The 26,707-nt window shown below is 43.9% G+C and overlaps 1 pseudogene; it reads left to right on the top strand.

Moving 5' to 3' along the window:
• The first annotated feature begins 68 nt into the window (after positions 1-68).
• LOC149979874 (leucine-rich repeat-containing protein 74A-like) lies at positions 69-15,156 on the top strand (annotated as a pseudogene).
• The last annotated feature ends 11,551 nt before the right edge of the window (positions 15,157-26,707 follow it).

Below are 26,707 nucleotides of genomic sequence, written 5' to 3'. Positions count from 1 at the left end.
GCAGGGTTTTGTGCTAGCACCGAAGCCCACTCCCGTGCTACAATATTCTGAACCCTTCTACTGCCGGTATGGGGCACGGAACCCCGGCAATCGTCATAATCTGCCCGAAGATTCCAACAGGCCCCTCGGGCACAACGTCCGCTGAAGGCCCATTCTGCTAACAGCGGCCTACTAGCTACCTAGAGCTACTTGGAACCCTACTAATTCCACAACTGATCTATCGACGTCACCGCACAAGGAGGCAAAAACAGACTTACCCCCATCTGCTAACTGCCAGCTTGCTTGCCTCGGTCTGCTAACTGCTAGCTTGCCTGCTCCACACACCTCCACAGTCACATTTCAGCAGTGTAACATTTCTTAGATCCTTCATCTGTCTCCCCCCTACCCTGCAGCAGGACAGTGACCCGGTCAGCGTCCGGTCGCCACTCCAGCCCAGAGGGGGATGTGACAGAGGGCTGGGAGAAGGGAGGATGAGGGGGAGGAAGAGGAGGAAGAAGAGGGCAGTGGAAGTGGTGTCGATGAAGACTGACAGGAGAGGGGAAGGGTTGCAGATGACAACTATAACACTGACTTGGAGCTGGGAGGCAGGTGGTTGCGTCGTTACATGAAATCAGTCCTTTTTGCATCCCTTTAATATTTTAAATAGAAATTGTGCAACAATTCAGCATTTTGACATCTCCCTCTGTGCCTTCTCTCAAATCAAATCAAATTTTATTACACTTGTTAAGCAGATGTTATTGTGGGTGTAGTGGAATGCTTGTGCTTCTAGCTCCGACAATGCAGTAATATCTAAGTAATAGTAATAATGTCTAAGTAATATCTAACAGTTTCACAACATATACCCAAAACACACGTAAATCTAAGTAAGGAATGGATTGTTTTTTTGGTCCATTAAAATAACATCAAATTGATCAGAAATACAGTGTAGACATTGTTAATGTTGTAAATGACTATTGTAGCTGGAAACGGCTGATTTGTAATGGAATATCGACATAGGCGTACCGAGACCCGTTATTTTTTACATTTATTTTATTTGATCTTTATTTAACCATCTGTGACCTGGCCAAGATATAGCAAAGCAGTGTGACACAAACAATACAGTGACACGTGGAATAAACAAAAGTACAGTCAATAACACAATAGAAAAGTCTATATACAGTGTGTGCAAATGGAGTAAGGCAATAAATAAGCCATAGTAGCGAAGTAATTACAATTTAGCAAATTAACACTGGAGTGATAGATGTGCAGATGAGGATGTGCAAGTAGAGATACTGGGGTGCAAAAGAGCAAAAAAGTAAATAAAAACAATATGGTGATGAGGTAGGTAGTTGGATGGGCTTATTACAGATGGGCTGTATACAGCTGCAGCGATCAGCTGCTCAGATACCTGATGCTTAAAGTTAGTGAGGGAGATATAAGTCTCCAGCTTCAGTTATTTTTGCAATTTGTTCCAGTCATTGGCAGCAGAGAACTGGAAGGAAAGGCGGCCAAAGTAGGAATGACCAGTGAGATATACCTGCTGGAGCGACCAGTGAGCTGAGATAAGAGGGAGATTTACCTAGAAAAGACTTATAGATGACCTGGTGCCAGTGGGTCTGGCGACGAATATGTAGCAAGGGCCAGCCGACGGGAGCATACAGGTCGCAGTGGTGGGTGGTATATGGGGCTTTGGTGACAAAACGGATGGCACTGTGATCAACCAGTTTTCTGAGTTGAGTGTTGGAAGCTATTTTGTAAATGACAAAGTCGAGGATCGGTAAGATATTCAGTTTTATGAGGGTATGTTTGGCAGCGTGAGTAAAGGATTGGAGATGCTTAATATGAGTCTGGAATGAGAGTTTACAGTCTAGCCAGATACCTAGGTATTTGTAGTTGTCCACATATTCTAGGTCAGAACCGTCCAGAGTAGTGATGCTAGTCGGACTGGCGGGTGCGGGCAGCGATCGGTTGAAGAGCATGCATTTAGTTTTACTAGTGTTTAAGAGCAGTTGGAGGCCACGGAGGGAGTGTTGTATGGCATTGAAGCTCGTTTGGAGGTTAGTTAGCACAGTGTCCAAAGAAGAGCCAGATGTATACAGAATGGTGTCGTCTGCTTAGAGATGGATCAAGGAATCACCTGCAGGATGAGCGACATTGTTGATATATACAGAGAAAATAGTCAGCCCGAGAATTGAACCCTGTGGTACCCCCATAGAGACTTCCAGAGGTCCGGACAACAGGCCCTCCGATTTGACACACTTAACTCTATCTGAGAAGTAGCTGGTGAAACAGGCGAGGCAGTCATTTGAGAAACCAAGGCTGTCGAGTCTGCCGATAAGAATACAGTGATTGACAGAGTCGAAAGCCTTGGCCAGGTTGATGAAGACAGCTGCACAGTATTGTCTTTTATCCATGGCGGTTATGTCATCGTTTAGTACATTGAGCGTGGCTGAAGTGAGCCGTGACCAGATCAGAAAAAAGATTGCATAGCGGAGAAGGTACGGTGAGATTCAAAGTGGTCATTGATCTGTTTGCTAACTTGGCTTTCAAAGACTTTAGAAAGGCCGGGCAGGATGGATATAGGTATGTAGCAGTTTGGGTCTAGAGTGTCACCCCCCTTGAAGAGGGGGATGGCCGCGGTAGCTTTCCAATATTTAGGAATCTCAGACGATACGAAAGAGAGGTTGAACAAACTGGTAATAGGGGTTGCAACAATGGCATTCTACAGGATGCTACAGGATGCAAATTTCTGTTCGAAGAGGAGGTGTTGTTTCCTACCTTCACCACCTGGAGGCGACCCGTCAGGAAGTCAGGACCCAGTTTCACAAGGCAGGGTTCAGACCCAGGGCCTCGAGCTTAATGATGGATTGGGAATCACATAGGGCGGTGCGCAACAGGCCCAGCATCGTCCTGGTTGGGGTTTGGCCTGGGTAGGCCATCAAGAATTTGTTCTTAACTGACTGGCCTATTTAAATAACGGTTCAATTAAATATAAAAATAAATATCCTAAGATTATCATTTATTTAATGTGATTCAATTTAAGATTAAAAAAACCTGTCCCTCATTTTAAGGTCAACTCTGTTACGTGAACTAAACTTTCATTTTTTTTTTTTTACATTTCATTCATTTTAAACTATTTTTTAATTTTTATTCAAAAGGGACATTGAACATCTGATAGTCAAATCATAGTACGAAAGCACATGAGGTTCTTCTTTTTTGGGCCATTTTCTGGTGTTTTGTGGTGGAAAACTGAGTGGGTCAAGCATAACACGTCAACCCTGTTACCCATAGATAGACAGTCTAGAAATGTCTTAACAATTTTTTAAAAATGCATTCAATCAATTGCCACTCCCTGTTGTGAACAACAAGCTTCCATTCCTCTGGTCACAAGCACATGGCTGATGGCTGATGAAATCGTCTTTCCTGTTATGGTCAACCCTGCTACTTTATTTGTCACGTAATAGGCACTTTTTGATGGGGATGGGAAAACACGTTTTTTATTAAGTTGAGCAAGTGCTCCTTGTGACAGAATGTTAAAATTGCATGAAATAAACACCACCCAAAAGGGACTCATTTTGTGGAACGAAACAGGTAGCACATTGTAGTGCTGTGAGTTCTTATTAAAATGGAGAATGAGAGAGAGAGTTGGGTGAATCACACGTTCTGATAAAGGGCATCAGAGTCGGAGAGCTAAGGGGCAGAGTGTGTGGTTTGTCACTCTCGGTCTCTCGTCTCGGGGAAAAGAAATGGCTGATGTGAGTCATGCGTTTGTCATTAACCGTTTCATCTCTGATAGATCGATCTTCTGACATTCACATGCTCTTTCTGTTTTCTCTCTCTAGGAAGCATCATCATTAACACTTTCACTTCTCTCTCTCTCTCCTCTCTCCCTTCCCTTCCCTCTCCTCCCCTCCCCACCTCCTCCCCCTCCTCTTCCTCTCTGCTTTTCCTCCTGATAAAAATGCAGAAACAAACACCCACACACACTCCTCAAATTTTATTTGTGACCTGCACCGAATACAACAGTGAAATTATTACTTACGAGCCCTTAATTAATTATTACTTACAAGCCCTTAACAGACAATGCAAAATACCTAAAAAAGTAAGAGACAAGAATAACTAATTATTAAAGAGCAGCAGTAAATAACAATAGCGGGGCTATATACAGGGGTACCGTACCAGTACAGAGTCAATGTGCGGGGGCAACGGTGTCAATGTAATTGAGGTAATATGTACATGTAGGTAGAGTTATTAAAGTAATTTTGCATAGATAATAACAGAAAGTCGAAAGCAGAATTTCGTGCCAATAGCCTGGGTAGCAATTTGATTAGCTGTTCAGGAGTCTTATGGCTTGGGGGTAGAAGATATTTAGGAGCCTCTTGGACCTAGACTTGGCGCTCTGGTACCGCTTGCCATGCGGTAACAGAGAGAACAGTCTATGACTAGGGTGGCTGGAGTCTTTGACAATTTATAGGGCCATTCCTCTGACACCTCCTGGTATACTCCACACCAGCATAGGTCTATGGTGGTATGTAGACAGCTATGAAAAATACAGATGAAAACTCTCTAGGTAGATAGTGTCTACAGCTTATCATGAGATACTTTACCTCAGGCGAGAAAAACCTCGAGACTTCCTTAGATATCGTACACCAGCTGTTGTTTACATAAACATAAGATATTACAGTTTTTAATATCCCGTTGGTAGGATAAACATGCTTTCAGTTAGTCCCATTTCTTTTCATGCGACTGAAAGTTAGCTAGCAGGACTGAAGGCATTGGCAGATTTTCCACTCGTCGCCTGATCCTCTCAAGGCACCCTGATCTCTTTCTGAAAAAATCTGTGTTTCCTCCAGCGAATAACAGGGATCTGGGCCGGGTCGGGTGTCCGTATTATATCCCTCCCGTCTGACTCAATGACGAAGAACTCTTCGTCCAGTTTGAGTTGAGCAATCGCAGTTCTGATGTCCAGAAGTTATTTTCGGTCATAAGAAACGGTAGCAGCAACATTATTTAGAAAACAAGTTACGTGCAACGCAATAAAACAAACAAAATAGCATGGTTGGTTAAGAGCCGATAAGACAGCAGTTTTCCCCTCCGGCGCCATTCTCAACAGATTCCTGTTGTGCATCTTAATGACTTTATGTAGGCATTGTATCAAGGCTTCTTTCACCATAAGTAAAGTTCATCTGGTACATGAATGAGCTATTACCCAGTATCCACTACCAAGTCCCCAGACGTGGTGAAATGAACCGCAAGGGACTTTAATGACCAAAGTCACATTGACAGCTAGGCCATCTCAGAGGGATATGCAGAAATGCCAAGTCCTTTTACTCACTGTTTTGATAGTGAGGGGCTCTGATGGTGAAACAAGTGTGGCCGGGTCAGACCTGTGTCCAACTACTATTTGAAATCGTTCAAATAGTTTGAGAGTTTGCTTTAGCCTGTCTGAAGTGCCCAGTGGATGGGAATTGCAGTGTTGGGCCTATTCTATTGGTTCCATTGCATCAGCCAAGTTCTATCAAGTCCAGCTGAAGTATTTTAAAGGATTTCAAACAGTATTTGAACCCAAGTCTTGAGTCTGCTTGGTTCTGTTGTAGATGTGAGGGAGGTATGTGACCCAACGGGCCAGACTGGGTACAGGGAGGCGTGTAGAATATTCAATGTGGTCCCTGTAATCTATTTTCTGGCCATGATGCACCACGGTCTAAGACCAGACCAGGCCAGTGCCCTGTTTGAATAATGTAAAAATGTTCCCTTCCACGGTCTCTCCCTCATGCTCCCTTGGGTCTCCTCCTCGAATAAGCTTTGAGAGGGAAGCAACGAATTGAGGAAACAAGCAAAGTAAGGATTTGACAGCTATTAAGTCTTCAGACACAGTTTCAAATCAAATCTTATTAGTCACATACACATATTTAGCAGATGTTATTGCAGGTGTAGTGAAATGCTTGTGTTCCGAACTCCAACAGTGCAGTAGTATCTAACAATTCACAACAATACATACAAATCTAAAAGACGAGCAATGTCGGAGTGGCACTGACTATAATACAAACCGGGTGGTAGCCGGCTAGTGATGGCTATTTAACAGTTTGATGGCCTTGAGATAGAAGCTGTTTATCCGTCTCTCGGTTGCAGCTTTGATGCACCTGTACTGACCTCGCCTTCTGGATGATAGCGGGGTGAACAGGCAGTGGCTCGGGTGGTTGTTGTCCTTGATGATCTTTTTGGCCTCCCTGTAACATTGGTGCAGTCGGTGTCCTGTAGGCCAGGCAGTGTGCCCCTATTAATGCGTTGGGCAGACCGCACAACCCTCTGGAGAGCCCTACGGTTGGGGGCCGTGCAGTTTCTGTACCAGGCAGTGATACATCCTATAGGATGTTCTCAATTGTGCATCTGTAGAAGTTTGTGAGTGCTTTTGGTGAAAAGCCGAATTTCTTCAGCCTCCTGAGGTTGAACGCTGTCTGTGTGGGTGGACTAATTCAGTTTGTCCGTGATGTGTACGCAGAGGAACTTAAAACTTACTACCCTCTCCACTACTGTCCCGTCGATGTGGATAGGGGGGTGCTCCCTCTGCTGTTTCCCGAAGTCCACAATCATCTCCTTCGTTTTGTTGATGTTGAGTGTGAGGTTATTTTCCTGCATGGCTTTATTATGTGTGCCTGCGTCGGCTACACAGGCTACAGAACATCTCTATTTATTCAGGCAATGTCCACGTTATTCTCACATATTTTATAATAATTTGAATATCAGTGCATTGGCAAGGCCTACAATTATTTATTTTTTTCCTTTCTGCATATTAGGCCCTATATGTACAATTATATAAAGTGTATAACATTGAGTTTCTGTTGTCTGGTTGAACTCTGCTTAAAGGATGCATAGTCCTAGTCCTACGATGTTGTATTTGCATATATTTACTTTTTCCCCCTCTAAGTACACATGTGGAACTGCATAAAAATCATTTTTATTTTAGTTTCAAACCATTTTCAAACATTGATTCCTATGTCACACATTGGCCCCATTATTTATAGAAAGACCCATATGGTGTACCGCCCAAGCCTAATAAGAGGTCCTTCAATAAAAACAAGGTCATTCTGCCATCCTTACGATGGGTGAGGTGCATTCCTAATAGGAAATAAAACAGACAGACAGACACCTGCTCTCACGGCCCACTTGCTTCATTCGAGAGCACATCCTTCTCTCTTCATGAAAAAAGAGAGGTAGAAAAACAAACAAAATAATCTCACTTTGTGTGAAATATGTTCTACAGGGCACCAAAGTGCCGGTGGTTCCCTTGGTAACCAACGCTTCCCTGCTGAAGCTCAACCTCAGAGATAATTGGATGGAAGGGGTGGGCGGGGCCACCATGTTAAAGGAGAACTGTTACATCACAGGGGGTGCTCTTCCAACCTCCGCTCCGGGGCCTCAGGGGGCTCAGGGGGGCGGGGGTGCAACCCACACACACCTGTGTGCCACCCTCACCCTCACCCCCTGCCACCCTGGTTGTGCCTCGACACCTACAGTGGGGCCCTATTTAAAATTGTCAGTGTCTAGCTAGCGCCACACACAGTTCATGATCCAGGGGAGAGGAGTGAGAGGAGAGCGAGTGTTGTTATTTTTACATAAAGGACCCTGGTTGGCCCTTAAGGGTCTACCTGCTGACGTTCATTCCCTCAGCAGTCGATATGTCAGATTGTTCCACCGCTGAGTGTATCATTATATTCACCGTCACAATTCCAATTGTCCTTATTGCACAACTAATAACTGTCACTCCCAATGCCTTAATGACACTGCTATTAGAATAATAGGTTAACCGATGACAAGGAGAGGATAGAAAATGATCCACTGTGGGATATACACATAGATATCTGCTAAATTCAGATCACGTTAGGTCTTTACCATTGCATTAAGGAGCTCCATTTCCCTAGGAACATCAAGACTGGAAGAGACAAAACAGAATGCTCAGTGTGTTCCTCTGCCAGAGGTTGACCTGGGGGAGAACAGACTGGGGAAGCATGGTACCCGATCCCTTTCCATTATGCTTCTGGAGGACACCCTCCTGGTCTCGCCTCTCCAGGAACCAGCTGCCTGACAGGGATGCACAGCACCTGGCCCAAGACCTGACCTCCAACACCAAGCTGGAGACACTAGCTCTTAGTCACAACACCATGGGAGATGCAGCCGGTAGGGTTTGGATACATTGTGTGTGTGTGTGTGTGTGTGTGTGTGTGTGTGTGTGTGTGTGTGTCTGGTTAAGTGTTGTGTTAAGAAGCAGTGCAGCTTGGTTGGATTGTGTTTCAGAGGATGCACGGCTCTCGACCTTTGCCTCTCCCAAGATTGTACGGGAGTTGCAGCGATGAGACAAGACTGTAATTACCAATTGGGGAGAAAAAAGGGTAAAAAAGCAAGATTATGTGTTCGAGTCTCACAGTTATAAAGAAATGACTGTTATAAAGAAGACTGGATTACAGTCTCCACTCCACAGTCACCTCTGGTTTACACTTGCAAAAGTATTCATCCCCCTTGGTATTTTTCCTATTTTGTTGCATTACAACCTGTAATTGAAATCGATTTTTATTTGGATTTCATGTAATGGACATACACAACATAGTCCAAATTGGTGAAGTGAAATGGAAAAAATAACTTGTTTCAAAAAATGGCAAATTAAAAATTTCTTGAAAAGTGGTGCGTGCATATGTATTTACCCCCTTTGCTATGAAGCCCCTAAATAAGATCTGGTGCAAACAATTACCTTCAGAAGTCACATAATTAGTTAAATAAAGTTCACGTGTGTGCAATCTAAGAGTCACATGATCTCAGTACATATACACCTGTTCTGAAAGGCCCCAGAGTCTGCAACACCACCAAGCAAGCGGCACCATGAAGACCAAGGAGCACTCCAAACAGGTCAGGGACAAAGTTCTGGAGAAGTACAGATCAGGGTTGGGTTATAAAAAAATATCTGAAACTTTGAACATCCCACAAAGCACCATTAAATCCATTATTAAAAAAATTAAAGAATATGGCACCACAACAAACTTGCCAAGAGAGGGCTGCCACCAAACCTCACGGACCAGGCAAGGAGGGCATTAAATCAGAGAGGCAACAAAGAGACCAAAGATAACTCTGAAAGAGCTGCAAAGCTCCACAGCGGATATTGGAGTATCTGTTCATAGGACCACTTTAAGCCGTACACTCCACCGAGCTGGGCTTTACAGAAGGGTGACCAGAAAAAAGCCATTGCTTGAAGGAAAAAAATATGCAAACACATTTGGTGTTTGCCAAAAGGCATGTGGGAGACTCCCCAAACATTTGAAAGAAAGTACTCTGGTCAGATGAGACTAAAATTCAGCTTTTTGGTCATCAAGGAAAACGCTATGTCTGGCGCAAACCCAACACCTCTCATCACCCCGAGAACACCCTCCCCACAGTGAAGCATGGTGGTGGCGTTCCAGAAGGATAACCATCTCTGCAGTACTCCACCTGCCGCCATCACTTCGGTGAAGCATGGTGGTGGCAGCGTCATGCTGTGGGGATGTTTTTCATCAGCAGGGACTGTGAAACTGGTCAGAATTGAAAGAATGATGGATGGTGCTAAATACAGGGAAATTATTGAGGGAAACCTGTTTCCGTCTTCCAGAGGTTTGAGACTGAGATGGAGGTTCACCTTCCAGCAGGACAATGACCCTAAGCATACTGCTAAAGCAACACTCAAGTGCTTTAAGGGGAAACATTTAAATGTCTAGTCAAAGCCCAGACCTTAATCCAATTGAGAATCTGTGGTATGATTTAAAGATTTCTATACACCAGTGGAACCCATCCAACTTGATTTTTTTTCTTGAAGAATGGGCAAAAATCCCAGTGGCTAGATGTGCCAAGCTTATAGAGACATACCCCAAGAGACTTGCAACTTTAATTGCTGCAAAAGGTGGCTCTACAAAGTATTGACTTTGGGGGGGTGAATAGTTATGCACGCTCAAGTTCTCTGTTTTTTATCCGATTTCTTGTTTGTTTCACAATTAAAATATTTGGCATCTTCAAAGTGGTAGGCATGTTGTGCAAATCAAATGACTGTCACGTCCTGACCTTAGTTCCTTTTTTATGTCTCTATTTTGGTTTGGTCAGGGCGTGAGTTGGGGTGGGCATTCTATGTTTTTCATTCTATGTTTTGTTCTGTGTGTTGTATTTCTATGTGTTTGGCCTGGTATGGTTCCCAATCAGAGGCAGCTGTCAATCGTTGTCTCTGATTGAGAACCATACTTAGGTACTCTGTTCCTACCTGTGTTTGTAGGTAGTTGTTTTCTGTTTTTGTATTCTGTACCAGACAGAACTGTTTCGGTTTCTTTCATTCTCTTTTTGTTGTTTTTTCATTCAGTGTTCAATTCATAAATAAAGATGAACACGTATCACGCTGCACCTTGGTCCTCACCTTCTTCAACCCACGACAGTCCTTACAATGACAGAAACCCCCCAAAAATAAATTTTAATTCCAGGTTTTAAGGCAACAAAAAAGGAAAAATGCCAAGGAGGGTGAATACTTTCGCAAGCCACTATAGTTCCCAGCACTTTGGCTATTAAATGAACAGATGTCATCTGTTATAACTCGCCCTGCACAACAAAAGTGAATCTCTTAAATTTCAAGGTCTCAATTTCCTAATCAATCCCTCAATGTGAGCGTGTTTCTCAGCATTAATAATATCTGTTTCAGACAACTGAAATACTGCAGTCAGTGATGATCATTGAGTGTATAAAACACACGCATACACACACATACACACACACACACTAGTAGTGACATTTTGATGCAGAGCAGGCAGCCACAGACCACAGCTTCTGTAGTAGATTGTGGCATTCAAAGGTCAAGAAATCTCCTTCATTAAAAGTCTACTCAATTAGGACGTGAATGAGATTTGTGACATAAACCCTCTGGTGCTGATGAGAGTGAATGACAAACCAGATGGTGCAGCTTCAGACAAGATCCCATAATTGAAACAGAGACAATTGCTTCATTTAAGTAGGGGGAAAGGAACCATCTCCATGGTAATGTTATATTTGAGCTTGTTGGTTGTACCTGCACCAAAACTCCAGTATTTTTCCTTCATAGCTTGTTCTCCATCTTTGTTCTAAATAGGGAGCAAAAAGGGTGTTTTATTATGGCTCTTTCTCACCCCTCTGCAGCAGACAGATGGTGAGCAATGTGTTTGGAACATCGTATCACAATAAAACCACAGAACCAAATCGTGAGAATTGCAATACATATCGTATCGGTACCTAAGTATCTTATCGTGAGGTCCCTGGCAATTCCCCGCCCTAATGATTAACTGTATCAATCAAGATATACTGACATTTTATTGGTTTACATTCACTGTTATTACCTTTCTTCAATGCCACATTAGGTAAATCGAGAGCCATCACTATCTATAACGGTTAATACCATGTTTTGGAAGGAGTTCTAATCATTGTGATGGAAATGTTTTCACTGAGGGTATTGCTCTCTATTGTGTTTCTTCTCAATTAGTCTACAGTGCCTCTTCTCGTCTGCAAATTGGAATTGGACTGGTCAAACCCAAAACGCTGGTTGACTTGAACAAGACAAACTGGCACAGACAGACAGAAAACACAGGTATAAATACCCTGGGGATAAGTGGGAAAGATGGGCGACACCTGGAGTGGGGTCGGAGACAAGCACAAGGACAGGTGAAACAGATCGGGGCGTGACAGTTTTAGTTTAGAAAACAATCTTTCCGCAGAAGAGAGAGTTACAGGGATGGTTAAACACAGCTTGATTGCCATAGCAACATCAGGGAAACTGGGCAGAAGGGAGTGGTGATTCAAATACAGCAATTCTGCAACATCTTTAATTGAGCCTCTCATTCTCCTTAATTGCTGGCCTCAGCACATTACAGAAAGAAAGCTCTGGGGGACAGGTCGTCTGGATACTGGACAGCCAATAAATTGGCAGATGCAAACAGATTATTACCTTTAGCGGACAACAGTACTTGAGGGCTCAAACAAAAAAATCAGTTTGCGATTTCGTTCATACTAGTGAACCGACATTTGAGATGTGTGGTAGCAAAATCAACAGTCGGTATATCTCTGATATATCTTGGCATGCATCATTCAAGACTAAGTTTAAATTGTGTGCAGCGCAATGGACATAATGCACAATGTCTCAGAAAAGAATGTCTGGGTAGCTACTATGGGCCAGTCACATACTGTAGCTACTATGGGCCAGTCACATACTGTAGCTACTATGGGCCAGTCACATACTGTAGCTACTATGGGCCAGTCACATACTGTAGCTACTATGGGCCAGTCACATACTGTAGCTACTATGGGCCAGTCACATACTGTAGCTACTATGGGCCAGTCACATACTGTAGCTACTATGGGCCAGTCACATACTGTAGCTACTATGGGCCAGTCACATACTGTAGCTACTATGGGCCTCCACATAGAACAAAAGAGAGCGAATACTTCAGGAGAACTGCTCGATGTATAATTTTTTATAAAAAGTCTATAGTAAATAGCAGCTAAATATAGCTACACTGCACAATATAGCTACACTGCACAATGAAACAACCTCCAGTGAGCTAGTGTTATTTTTTTATTTGTTTTATTTAACTAGGCAAGTCAGTTAAGAACAAATTGTTACTTACAATGACGGCCTAGGAACAGTGGGTTAACTGCCATGTTCAGGGGCAGAACGACCTTGTCAGCTCGGAGATTTGATCTAGCAACCTTTCGGTTACTGGCCCAATGCTCTAACCACTAGGCTACCTGCCGCCAAGGTTGACTGACTGTATTACTTGACATTAATAGACTGGTTTAACGCAAAACAACTTTCTATCCAAGCTGGGAGAGTATGCGAGGACTTCTCATGTCATGCATGTTCAGGTAGGCTATACAGGACAGTTGTAAATTGTTTTCAAATAAATTGGTAGCTGATTAGTATGCTATTGCATCAAAAATGTATTTTACAATCTGCATTATTTAAATGTCGAACTTTAATTACTAAACAAGTAATTATATTATTGTCGCCAACCAGCAGTCTAAATGACAGCATTGCGACACTGTGTATAGCTTCATGAAATGTTTGGCTTAACATGAGAAAATGATGACCAAATAGGCATTCCAATGAACATTTATCCATTAGCTAAAGAAAAGCTATAGGCTACATCCCCTGGCACCACAGAAAGTATATCCTCGATTCGATAGGCAGCCGCATACACATTTCAACACCTTGGACAGCTGTGAGTGGCTGTCTGGTTGACATATTCAATTTATTTCATTCTTTCTTAGGAATGGGGGCCAGAGAAACTGTGTTACGCCAGTGCACCTAGTCCTCACCGTTTGAACGCCAGAGGCCAAGGAAAGCACAATGATAATTGTTAACCCATTTATATTGATTTCTCTGATCTTGTTTAAATGATTGATTAGGTGATCTAAATCGGTCTCATAATGGTCTGGGGAAGGATGGAGCTTTAGGAGAGGCTCTATGAGAAAACAACACTCAAGATGACATCAATATAAGGTTTTTTGCCTGTTATGCTTATACACTTTTCTCAACTAACATTCAGAGTTATTAAACAGATGTTCCTAATAAAGACAGCATAGTAAAACAGAAAGGTTTGGATTTAAACTCATGACTTTATTTGCAGAAATGTTGTTGCAAAACTTTAAAAGACCTATGCCATCACTTCAGAATGTAAGAACATTATTTGAAAGGCAACAGTTTTATTTTGCTTTTATTTTGCTTGCCTCAAACCCTAAACACGTATTATTGTCTCTCCCCCACAGTAACAATCGGGTAACCCCTGAAGGTGCGATCCGCTAAAAAATAAAATAAAAAGTAACTCAATAAAATAACAATAACGAGGCTATAAACAGGGGGTACCGGTACCGAGTCAATGTGCAGGGGTACAGGTTAGTCGGGGTAAGATGTACATGTAGGTAGGGGTAAAGTGACTATGCATAGATAATAAACAGCGAGAAGCAGCAGTGTAAAAACAAAGGAGGGGGAGTGTCAATGTAAATAGTCTGGGTGGCCATTTGATGAATTGTTCTGCAGTCTTATGGCTTGGGGGTAAAAGCTGTTAAGGAGCCTTTTGGACCTAGACTTGGCGTTCCGGTACCACTTGCCGTGTGGTAGCAGAGAGAACAGTCTATTACTTGGGTGACTGGAGTCTTTTTTTGGGTATTCCTCTGACACCGCCTAGTATATACAGTACCAGTAAAAAGTTTGGACACACCTACTCATTCAAGGTTTTTCTTTATTTTTACTACTTTCTACATTGTAGAATAATAGTTAAGACATCAAAATGATGAAATAACACATGGAATCATGTAGTAACCAAAAATATTTGAGATTCTTCAAAGTAGCCACCATTTTCCTTGATGATGGCTTTGCACACTCTAGGCATTACTTGGTTGTCAAAACATCAAATGGTTTGCATGATACTTATTCTGCCACTCTAATTTTTTACCCAACTTGCTAACACTGACAGCAAAGCTAGTAAAGCTGTTGCATTATACTTACGTCACTGTTTGTTTACCCCTAGTTTTTTTACCGGTACGCTGGCTGGCTAGCGAGAGAAGTTAATCTCGATCTATTTCGCTGGTCTAAGATATGCCACGTAACTACTGTACACTGAACAAAAATATAAACACAACATGTAAAGTGCTGATCCCATGTTTCATGTTCTGAAATAGAAGATCCCAGAAATTCATGTTTCATGAACTGAAATAAAAGATCCAAGAAATGTTTCATACACATAAAAGCTTAATTCTCTCAAATGTTGTGCACAAATGTGTTTACATCTCTGTTAGTGGGCATTTCTCCTTTACCCAAATAATCCATCCACCTGACAGGTGTGGCATATCAAGAAGCTGATTAAATAGCATGATCATTACACAGGTGCACAATGCTGGGGACAAGAAAAGGCCACTGTAAAATGTGCAGTTGTGTCACACAACACAATGCCACAGATATCTTTTGAAGGAGCGAGCAATTGGCATGCTGACTGCAGGAATGTCCACCAGAGCGGTTGTCAAATAATTACATGTTAATTTCTCTACCATAAGCCACCTCCAACGTTGTTTTTGAGAATTTTGCAGTATGTCCAACCTGCCGCAGACAACATGCCCGGGACCTCCGGCTTCGTGATCAGCGGGATCATCTGAGACCAGCCACCCGGACAGCTGAGGGTTTGCACAACCAAAGAATTTCTGCACAAATTGTCAGAAACCGTCTCAGGGAAGCTCAACTCCATGCTTGTCGTCCTCACCAGGGTCTTGACCTGACTGCAGTTAAGCATCGTAACTGACTTCAGTGGACAAATGCTCACCTTCGATGGCCACTGGCACACTGGAGAAGTGTGCTCTTCACAGATGAATTTCGGTTTCAACTGTATGAGGCAGATTTGCTGATGTCAACATTGTGAACGGTGGGGTTATGGTATAGGCAGGCATACGCTACGGACAATGAGCACAATTGCATTTTATCGATATCAATTTTAATGCACAGAGGTACAGTGACAAGATCCTGGAGGCCAATGTCATGCCAGTCATCAGCCTCCATCACCTCATGTTTCAGCATGATAACGTACGGTCTCATGTTGCAAGGATCTGTACATAATTCCTGGAAGCTGAAAATGTCCCAGTTCTTCCATGGCCTGCATACTCACCAGACATGTCACACTTGGAGCATGTTTGGGATGCTCTGGAGTGACCTGTACGACAGCATGTTCCAGTACCTGCCAATATTTAGCATCTTCGCATAGCCATTAAAGAGGAGTGGGACAACATCCCACAAGCCACAATCAGCAGCCTAATCAATTCTATGCGAAGGAGATGTGTCACGCTGCATGAAGGAAATGGTGAAGGAAATTCTGACTGGTTTTCTGATCCATGCCCCTAACTTTATTTTAAGGTACCTGTGACCAACAGATGCACATGTGTTTAATTTTTATTTCATTTATTTCACCTTTATTTAACCAGGTAGGCCACTTGAGAACAAGTTTTAATTTACAACTGCGACCTGGCCAAGATAAAGCAAAGCAGTGCAACAAAAACAACAACACAGAGTTACACAAAAACAAACGTACAGTCAATAACACAAAAGAAAAGAAAAATAGAAAAATCTAGGTACAGTGTGTGCAAATGTAGAAGAGTAGGGAGCTGGGCAATAAGTAGGCCCTAGAGGTGAACATAATTACAATTTAGCATTAGTACTGGAGTGATAGATGTGCAAGTAAAGATACTGGGGTGCAAAAGAGCAAGAGGGTAAGTAACAATATGGGGATGATGTAGATGGGTGTGCTATTTACAGATTGGCTGTGTACAGGTACAGTGATCGGTAAGCTTCTCAGACAGCTGATGCTTAAAGTTAGAGAGGGAGACATAAGACTCCAGCTTCAAAGATTTTTGAAATTCGTTCCAGTCATTGGCAGCAGAGAACTGGAAGGAAAGACAGCCAAAGGAAGAGTTGGCTTTGGGGATGACCCGCGCAATATACCTGCTGGTATTGAACCCTGTGGCAACCCCATAGAGACTGCCAGAGGTACGGACATCAGGCCCTCCGATTTGACACACTGAACTCTATCCGAGAAGTAGTTGGTAAACCAGGCGAGGCAGTCATTCTAGAAGCCAAGGCTATTGAGTCTGCCGATAAGAATGCGGTGATTGACAGAGTTGAAAGCCTTGGCCAGGTCGATGAAGACGGCTGCACAGTACTGTCTTCTATCGATGCCGGTTATGATATCGTTTAGGACCTTGAGCGTGGCTGAGGTGCACCCATGACCATCTCGGAAACCAGATTGCATAATGGAGAAGGTACGGTGGGATTCGATATGGTCGGTGATCTGTTTGTTAACTTGACTTTCTAAGATTTTAGAAAGGCTGGGCAGGATGGATATAGGTCTATAACAGTTTGGGTCTAGAGTGTCTCGCCCTTTGAAGAGGGAGATGACCGCGGCAGCTTTCCAATCTTTAGGGATCTCAGACGATACGAAAAAGAGTTTAGTAATTGGTTGCAGCAATTTCGGTTGATCATTTTAGAAAGAGGGTCTAGATTGTATAGCCCAGCTGATTTGTAGGGATCCAGATTTTGCAGTTCTTTCAGAACATCAGCTGTCTGGATTTGGGTTAAGGAGAAGCATGGGGGGGGGGTCAAGTTGCTGCAGGGGGTGCTGAGATTCTGGCCAGCGTAGGGGTAGCCAGGTGGAAAGCATGACCAGCCATGGAAAAATGCTTAATGGAATGATTGATTATCGTAGATTTATCGGTGGTGTCAGTGTTTCCTATCCTCAGTGCAGTGGGCAGCTGGGAGGAGGTGCTCTTATTCTCCATGGACTTTACAGTGTCCCAAAACTTTTGGAAATTAGTGCTACAGCTGGCCTTAGCTTTCCTAACTGACTGAGTATATTGGTTCCTGACTTCCCTGAAAAGTTGCATATCGCGGGGGCTATTCAATGCTAATGCAGAACGGGCAGTCAATTCTGTGGTGAACCAAGGTCTATATCTGTTCTTAGTTCTCCATTTTTTGAATGGGGCATGCTTATTTAAGGAAAGCACTTTTGAAGAACAACCAGGCATCCTCTACTGACGGGATGAGGTCAATATCCTTCCAGGATACCCGGGCCAGGTCGATTAGAAAGGCCTGCTTGCGGAAGTGCTGTAAGGAGTGTTTGACAGTGATGAGGGGTGGTTGTTTGACCGCGGACCCAGTACGCACACAGGCAATGAGGCAGTGATCACTGAGATCCTGGTTGAAGACAGCAGAGGTGTATTTAGAGGGCAGGTTGGTCAGAATGATATCTAAGAGGGTGCCCATGGTTATGGATTTAAGGTTGTACCTGGTAGGTTTCTTGATGATTTGTGTGAGATTGAGGGCATCTCAAATCAAATCAAATGTTATTTGTCACATACACATGGTTAGCAGATGTTAATACGATTGTAGAGAAATGCTTGTGCTTCTAGTTCCGATAATGCAGTACTAACCAACGAGTAATCTAACTAACAATTCCACAACTACTACCTTATACACGCAAGTGTAAAGGGATAAAGAATATGTACATAAAGATATATGAATGAGTGATGGTACAGAATGGCATAGGCAAGATGCAGTAGATGGTATAGAGTACAGTATATACATATGAGATGAGTAATGTAGGGTATGTAAACATAAAAGTGGCATAGTTTAAAAGTGGCTAGTGATACATGTATTACATAAAGATGACAAGATGCAGTAGATGATATAGAGTACAGTATATACATATACATATGAGATGAGTAATGTAGGGTATGTAAACATTATATTAAGTGGCATTGTTTAAAGTGGCTAGTGATACATTGTTTGCATCAATTTCCATTATTAAAGTGGCTGGAGTTGAGTCAGTATGGCCTTGAGATAGAAGCTGTTTTTCAGTCTCTCGGTCCCTGCTTTGATGCACCTGTACTGACCTCGCATTCTGGATGATAGTGGGGTGAACAGGCAGTGGCTCGGGTGGTTGTTGTCCTTGATGATCTTTATGGCCTTCCTGTGACATCGGGTGGTGTAGGTGTCCTGAAGGGCAGGTAGTTTGTCCCCGGTGATGCGTTGTGCAGACCTCACTACCCTCTGGAAAACCTTACGGTTGTGGGCAGAGCGGTGATACAGCCCTTTGTTTTGTTGACGTTGAGTGTGAAGTTATTCTCCTGACACCACACTCCGAGGGCCCTCACCTCCTCCCTGTAGGCCGTCTCGTCGTTGTTGGTAATCAAGCCTACCACTGTAGTGTCGTTCCTCAAACTTGATGATTTAGTTGGAGGCGTGCATGGCCACGCAGTCGTGGGTGAACAGGGAGTACAGGAGAGGGCTCAGAACGCACCCTGTGGGGCCCCAGTGTTGAGGCTCAGCGGGGTGGAGATGTTGTTACCTACCCTCACCACCTGGGGGTGGCCCTTCAGGAAGTCCAGTACCCAGTTGCACAGGGCGGGGTCGAGACCCAGTGTCTCGAGCTTGATGACGATTTTGGAGGGTACTATGGTGTTAAATGCTGAGCTGTAGTCAATGAACAGCATTCTCACATAGGTATTCCTCTTGTCCAGATGGGTTAGGGCAGTGTGCAGTGTGGTTGCGATTGCGTTGTCTGTGGACCTTTTGGGGTGGTAAGCAGTGGGTCTAGGGTGTCAGGTAGGGTGGAGGTGATATGGTCCTTGACTAGTCTTTCAAAGCACCTCATGATGACGGAAGTGAGTGCTAGTAGTCGTTTAGCTCAGTTGCCTTCACTTTCTTGGGAACAGGAACAATGGTGGCCCTCTTGAAGCATGTGGGAACAACAGACTGGGATAAGGATTGATTGAATATGTCCTTAAACACACCAGCCAGCTGGTCTGAGCATGCTCTGAGGACGGCCTGAGGATGCCGTCTGGGCCTGCAGCCTTGCGAGGGTTAACACGTTTAAATGTTTTACTCACGTCGGCTGCAGTGAAGGAGAGTCCGCAGGTTTTGGTAGCGGGCCGTGTCAGTGACACTGTATTGTCCTCAAAGCGAGCAAAGAAGTTATTTAGTCTGTCTGGGAGCAAGACATCCTGGTCTGCGACGAGGCTAGTTTTCTTTTTGTAATCCGTGATTGACTGTAGACCCTGCCACATACCTCTTGTGTCTGAGCCGTTGAATTGCGACTCTACTTTGTCTCTATACAGACACTTAGCTTGTTTGATTGCCTTGCGGAGGGAATAACTACACTGTTTGTATTCAGTCACGTTTCCTGTCACCTTGCCCTGGTTAAAAGCAGTGGTTTGCGCTTTCAGTTTCACGCGAATGCTGCCATCAATCCACGGTTTCTGGTTTGGGGATGTTTTAATCGTTGCTGTGGGTATAACATTGCTGATGCACTTTCTAATGAGCTCGTTCCCCGAATCAGCGTATTTGTCAATGTTGTTGTTGGACGCAATGCGGAACATATCCCAATCCACGTGATCGAAGCAGTCTTGAAGCGTGGAATCAGATTGGTCGGACCAGCGTTGAACAGACCTGAGCGCGGGAGCTTCTTGTTTTAGTCTCTGTCTGTAGGCTGGAAGCAACAAAATGGAGTCGTGGTCAGCTTTTCCGAAAGGAGGGAGGGGGAGGGCCTTATATGCGTCGCGGAAGTTAGAATAACAATGATCCAGGGTTTTACTAGCCCTGGTTGCGCATTCGATATGCTGATAGAATTTAAGGAGTCTTGTTTTCAGATTAGCCTTGTTAAAATCCCCAGCTACACTGAATGCAGCCTCGGGATATGTGGTTTCCAGTTTACATAGAGTCAAATAAAGTTTGTTCAGGGCCATCGATGTGTCTGCTTGGGGGGGAATATATACGGCTGTGATTATAATCTAAGAGAATTCCCTTGGTAGATAATGCGGTCGACATTTGATTGTGAGGAATTCTAAGTCAGGTGAACAGAAAGACTTGAGTTCCTGTATGTTGTTATGATCACACCACATCTCGTTAATCATTAGGCATACCCCCCCACCCCGCCCCTCTTCTTACCAGAAAGATGCTTGTTTCTGTCGGCGCGATGCGTGAAGAAACCCGCTGGCTGCACGAACTCCGATAGCGCCTCTAGAGTAGGCCATGTTTCCGTGAAGCAAAGAACGTGACAGTCTCTTATGTCTCTCTGGAATCTAGCTTAGATTGTAGGATGGCCGGGGTGTTAAGCATGTCCCAGTTCAGGTCACCTAACAGTACGAACTCTGAACATAGATGGGGGGGCGATCAATTCACATATGGTGTCCAGGGCACAACTGGGGGCCGAGTGGGGTCTATAACAAGCGGCAACGGTGAGAAACTTGTTTCTGGAAAGGTGAATTTTTAAAAGTAGATGCTCAAATTGTTTGGGCACAGACCTGGATAGTATGACAGAACTCTGCAGGCTTTCTCTGCAGTAGATTGCAACTTCGCCCCCATTGGCAGCTTTATCTTATTGGAAAATGTTATAGTTAGAGATGGAAATTTCAGGATTTTTGGTGGCCTTCCTAAGCCATGATTCAGACACGGCTAGGACATCCGGGTTGGCAGAGTGTGCTAAAGCAGTGATTAAAACAAATTTAGGCTTCTAATGTTAACCTATTGCGACGAGCAAACCCGTATCCGGGAGCGTAATCATGGCCTCAAACGCATTAGCATAACGCAGCGGACATAAATACGCAAAAAATCGCAAATTAAATGAAATAAATATATTCAAACACAAGCTTAGCCTTTTGTTAACAACACTGTCATCTCAGATTTTCAAAATATGCGTTACAGCCAACGCTAGACAAGCATTTGTGTAAGTTTATCATGGCATAATGCTATGCTAGGCTCTGCTGGCAGCAGGCAACATTTTCACGAAAATAAGAAAAGCAACCAAATTAAATAATTTACCTTTGAAGAACTTCAGATGCTTTCACTCAGGAGACTCCCAGTTAGATAGCAAATGTTCCTTTTTTTCGAAAAATATTATTTTTGTAGGCGAAATAGCTCCCGTTTCTTCATCATGCTTGGATTAGAAATCGACCGGAAAATGCTGCAACTATAACGCCAAACTTTTTTCAAAATTTGCTCCATAATATCGACAGAAACACGGCAAACGTTGTTTAGGATCCATCCTCAAGGTGTTTTTAACATATATATTTGATAATATATCCGTTGAGGCAATTGGTTTCTCATAAGAAGCGATTGGAAAAATGGCTACCTCAGTATTTTACGCGAGATTTTCTGCGGGAGACACCATGTGACCACATGCTATATATGGTCCCTTACAGCCATTCTTCAATTGAAATGCCTAAAAGGACGTCACAATGCTGTAGACACCTTGGGGAAAACTCATTCGTAGCTCATTCACAGCCATATAAGGAGTCATTGGCATGAGGCGGTTTCAAAAAATGCGGCACTTCCTGGTTGAATTTTTATCTGGGTTTCGCCTGTAACATCAGTTCTGTGGCACTCACAGACAATATCTTTGCAGTTTTGGAAACGTCAGAGTGTTTTCTTTCCAAAGCTGTCAATTATATGCATAGTCAAGCATCTTTTCGTGACAAAATATCTTGTTTAAAACGGGAACGTTTTTCATCCAAAAATGTTAATAGCGCCCCCTAATGCATAACTGCATGCATGAAACCAATGCTTTTACGGTTACGGAAGTCAACAAATGAAAGCGCCTGTGGAATGGGAGTGATGCTGGGGGCTGCAGGGCCTGGGTTGACCTCTACATCACCAGAGGAACAAAGGAGGAGTAGGATAAGAGTATGGCTAAAGGCTACAAGAACTGGTCGTCTAGTGCATTCGGAACAGAGAGTAAAAGGAGCAGGTTCCTGGCCGCGGAAGAATAGAGTCAAGGCATAATGTACAGACAAGGTTATGGTAGGATGTGAGTATAGTGGAGCTAAGCCTAAGCATTCAGTGACGATGAGAGAGGTTTTGTCTCTAGAGGCACCATTTAAGCCAGGTGCGGTCACCGCATGTGTGGGGGGTCGAACATAAGGGCTAGCTAAGGCATATTGAGCAGGGCTGGAGGCTCTACAGTGAAATAAGACAGGAATTACTAACCAAAACAGCAATAGACAAGGCATTTTGACATTAGGGAGAGACATGTGTAGCCGAGTGATCATAGGGTCCAGTGAGTAGCTAGGCGAGCTGGAGGCACGGCAATTCAGACAGCTAGCAGGCCGCGGCAACCAGCAGGCTAGCAGATGGGCCTCAGGGGAACGTCGCAATGGGAGAGTCTGTTGAATCCCCCTTGGACGGTTATGTCGACAGACCAGTTGTGATGGATCAGCGGGGCCCCCGCTCTTGGCAGCAAAAGGTCCAGGCCAACTGGCAGAAGAGGTATTGAAGCCCAGGAATTATCTGAGGGATTTCTTCGGCTAGCCGGGAGAAGGGCCTAGCTCGAGGCTAGCTCTAGCCTAACTGGTGCTTGCTTCAGGACAGAAACCCCATCAGACATTTACATTGCACCCCGACAATACCAACAATACCACCCAATACAAAGCACCCCTACATAATGCTGCCATCCCCATGGTGTTCTTCGGCTTGCAAGCCTCCCCCTTTTTCCTCCAAACATAATAATAGTCATTATGGCCAAACAGTTCCATTTTTGTTTCATCAGACCAGAGGACATTTCTCCAAATAGTACGATCTTTGTCCCCAAGTGCAGTTGCAAACCGTAGTCTGACTTTATGGCGGTTTTGGAGCAGTGGCTTCTTCCTTGCTGAGCGGTCTTTCAGGTTATGTCGATATAGGACTCGTTATACTGTGGATATAGATACTTCTGTACTTGTTTCCTCCAGCATCTTCACAGGGTCCTTTGCTGTTGTTCTGGGATTGATTTGCACTTTTCGCACCAAAGCACGTTCATCTCTAGGAGACAGAATGCGTCTCCTTCCTGAGCGGTATGACTGCTGCGTGGTCCCATGGTGTTTATACTTGCATAATATTGTTTGTACAAATGAACGTGGTTCCTTCAGGTGTTTGGAAATTGCTCCCAAGGATGAACCAGACTTGTGGAAGTCTACAATTTATTTTCTGAGGTCTTGGCTGATATATTTTGATTTTCCCATGATGTCAAGCAAAAAGGAAGTGTGTTTGAAGGTAGGACTTGAAATACATCCACAGGTACACCTCAAATTGACTCAAATTATGTCATTTAGCCTATCAGAAGCTTCTAAAGCCATGACATAATTTTCTGGAATTTTCCAAGCTTTTTAAAGGCACAGTCAACTTAGTGTATGTAAACTTCTGACCCACTGGAATAGTGATAAAGTGAATTTTAAGTAAAATAATCTGTCTGTAAACAATTGTTGGAAAAATGACGTGTGTCAAAGTAGATGTCCTAACTGACTTGTCAAAACTATAATTTGTTAACGAGAAATTTGTGGAGTGTTTGAAAAACAAGTTTTAATGACTCCAACCTAAGTGTATGTAAACTTCCAACTTCAACTGTACTTTGAGGAATCTCCAGGTTTGCATGAATATCCAAATGCAGAAGAATATTACAGCTGGTATTTGGACAGATACACTAGTCCTAACTACAAGCTAACTAGCAAGTTTTATGAAATACACATAGCTAGCTAGATACAAACAAGAGTTAGCGACATACTGGTGATGAAGTGCTTCGAACACAGATAAATGTATCAAGCAACCGGAGCCCACAGCTTTCTATCATCATCGCGGCATAATAGCCTGAAATCATGAGGTTCTTCCAAACTGGTTCTTGGGCAGTTGATGAATCTTAATTTGCTGTTCTTTTTCTCCTACTAGGTCTTTCCTATCTGCTTCAGACATAGCAGAGGAAACAAGGAAAGACCCAGTGCTTTCCAAAGTCTTGGACTTAACATTAGGCGGTTGGCCAACCTTCGTAAATGACGATAACCTTCGTCCATTCATCGACAAGAAAGACCAGTTGTCCACTGATCAAGGGTGTGTTCTGTGGGGATCAAGGGTGGTGGTACCTCACAAATTCCAGAGGAGTCTGTTATCTGACCTGCATGAGGGACATCCAGGGATCACTCGAATGAAAGCACTCGCTCGCAGTTATCTGTGGTGGCCTGGACTGGATCAGGACATTCAACAGCATGTAGGCCACTGCTCACCTTGTGAAGCTGTTCGCAACAAGCCTGCTGCTGCACCTCTTCATCCATGGTCCTGGGCTGCTACACCTTGGGAACGCATCCATGTGGATTAGCTGAAATTGACAAGCAACATTTCCTTGTTGTCGTCGATGTCCATTCCAAGTGGATGGAAGTGTTCCCTACTCAACTGACCACAGCTGAGAAGACCATCAATCTTCTCAGACACCTGTTTGCATCCTTTGGACTAGTCAAGGAGCTCGTATCGGACAATGGCCCTCCGTTCACTTCAAACGATTTTGAAATGTTTCTCAAGAACAACGGAGTAAGGCACATCCTGTCACCACCTTACCATCTGGCATCAAACGGAGCAGCGGAGAGAGCCGTGCAAACCTTTAAGAAGGCCTGGACTAGACTCGAGGTTCAGTCTGTGCCCACCCACCAAAGGCTTCCCCGGTTCCTGTTTACTTACCATAACACACCACACACAGTAACGGAATGTACACCAGCTGAACTGTTTCTGAAACGCCAACCACGTACCCACATGACATTGTTGAAACCAGACTTGTCAAGCACTGTGGCAAAGCACCAGCTACAGCAGAAGAAAGCTCATGACAGACACTCAAAGACTGTCAGAGAATTCAAAGAGGAAGAGAGGGTGATGGTACGTGATTTCAGACACCCCAAGCGCCTGTGGAACTCAGGTGTGATCTTGCAACGCAGAGGACCTTTGACTTACCAAGTCCAAATTGGTCATGCCAGGTCAACGTTCATGTGGATCATCTGCTACGGTTCAACGCCCCAACAGAGACATGCCGAGAGAACAAGAACAATAACGACCCCCAGGACTATTCTCCTGACTATGGGCGTACGGGAGAGACAGAGCCTGACCTTCCACCCGAACCTGGCCCACCACAGGAAGCCCAGGAGGAGCGAAGATATCCTATTCGACAGCGAAGGGCACCTCAAAAGCTTGACCTGTGAGTTGAGCTGGTTAAGGAGGTAACAGACAGTAAAACAAACAAACACTTTATTATGTCCTAGATAAAAGGAAAGGAAAAGGACATTACCTGGGTTAGTTATTAGTTCACAAACTCCATCTTCGGGGCAGAATAATCCCCTGGATTTGTGCTGGGCTCTGAAAAGTCTGCTTCAACCCAGTAGTTGAAAAATGTTTAAGAATGCATTGTTCAGATATTGCATTAGTAGTTACCTAACATATTTACCTTGTTCTCTGGGAGTTAAACACTATGGGGGAGGAGTGTAGTATCTGGGATCTACATCTGTTTATATTAGTTACTGTGCTGTTACTAAGCAGTAATGCATTATGGCAGTGTTACGTTACTACACCTAATAGGAAATGCACATGCGCACTGGGGTGCCGGGAACTGTAAACAGGATTTTAGAAATCACATTCACATAAGTTTTCAGTCCGTTTGCTATGAGACTCGAAATTGAGCTCAGGTGCATCCTTTTTTCCATTCATCATGCTTAAGATGTTTCTACAAATTCAATTGAATGGACATGATTGGGAAAGGCACACAGCTGTCTCTATAAGGTCCCACAGTTGACAATGCATGTCAAAGCAAAAACCAAGCCATGAGGTCGAAGGCATTGTCCGTTGAGCTCCTTAGACAGGACTGTGTTGAGGAAAAGATCTGGGGTAGGGTACCAAAAAATGTCACCCGTCCAAACGGAGCAAACGTGGGAGAAGGGCTGTGGTCAGGGAGGTGACCAAGAACCCGAAGGTCCCTCTGACAGAGCTCCAGAGTTCCTCTTTGGAGATGGGAGAACCTTCCAGAAGGAGAACCATCTCTGCAGCACTCCACCTGCCACCATCACTTTGGTGATAGCATGGTGGTGGCGGCCTCATGCTGTGAGAATGTTTTTCAGAGACAGGGACTGGGAGACTAGTCAGGGTCGAGGGGAAGATGAACAGAGCAAAGTACAGAGAGATCCTTGATGACAACCTATTCCAGAGCGGGGCTAGAGCGAAATTTCAAAAAGTGAAGGGGTCTTGTAACGGAAAGCAAGTCGGAAAGCAAGTGCAGGCGGTAAGTTTAATAATAAACGGAACGTCAAACAATATAACAAACACGATTAGCATAAAGACATGAAACACATAAACAATACTGACTGGGGAAAGAACCTAAGGGAGTGACAG

This window comes from Oncorhynchus mykiss, chromosome 11, assembly GCF_057628025.1.
Source record: "Oncorhynchus mykiss isolate SJ-2025 chromosome 11, ASM5762802v1, whole genome shotgun sequence".
Lineage (NCBI taxonomy): Eukaryota > Metazoa > Chordata > Actinopteri > Salmoniformes > Salmonidae > Oncorhynchus > Oncorhynchus mykiss.
This window is presented reverse-complemented; position numbering and strand designations above follow the sequence as displayed.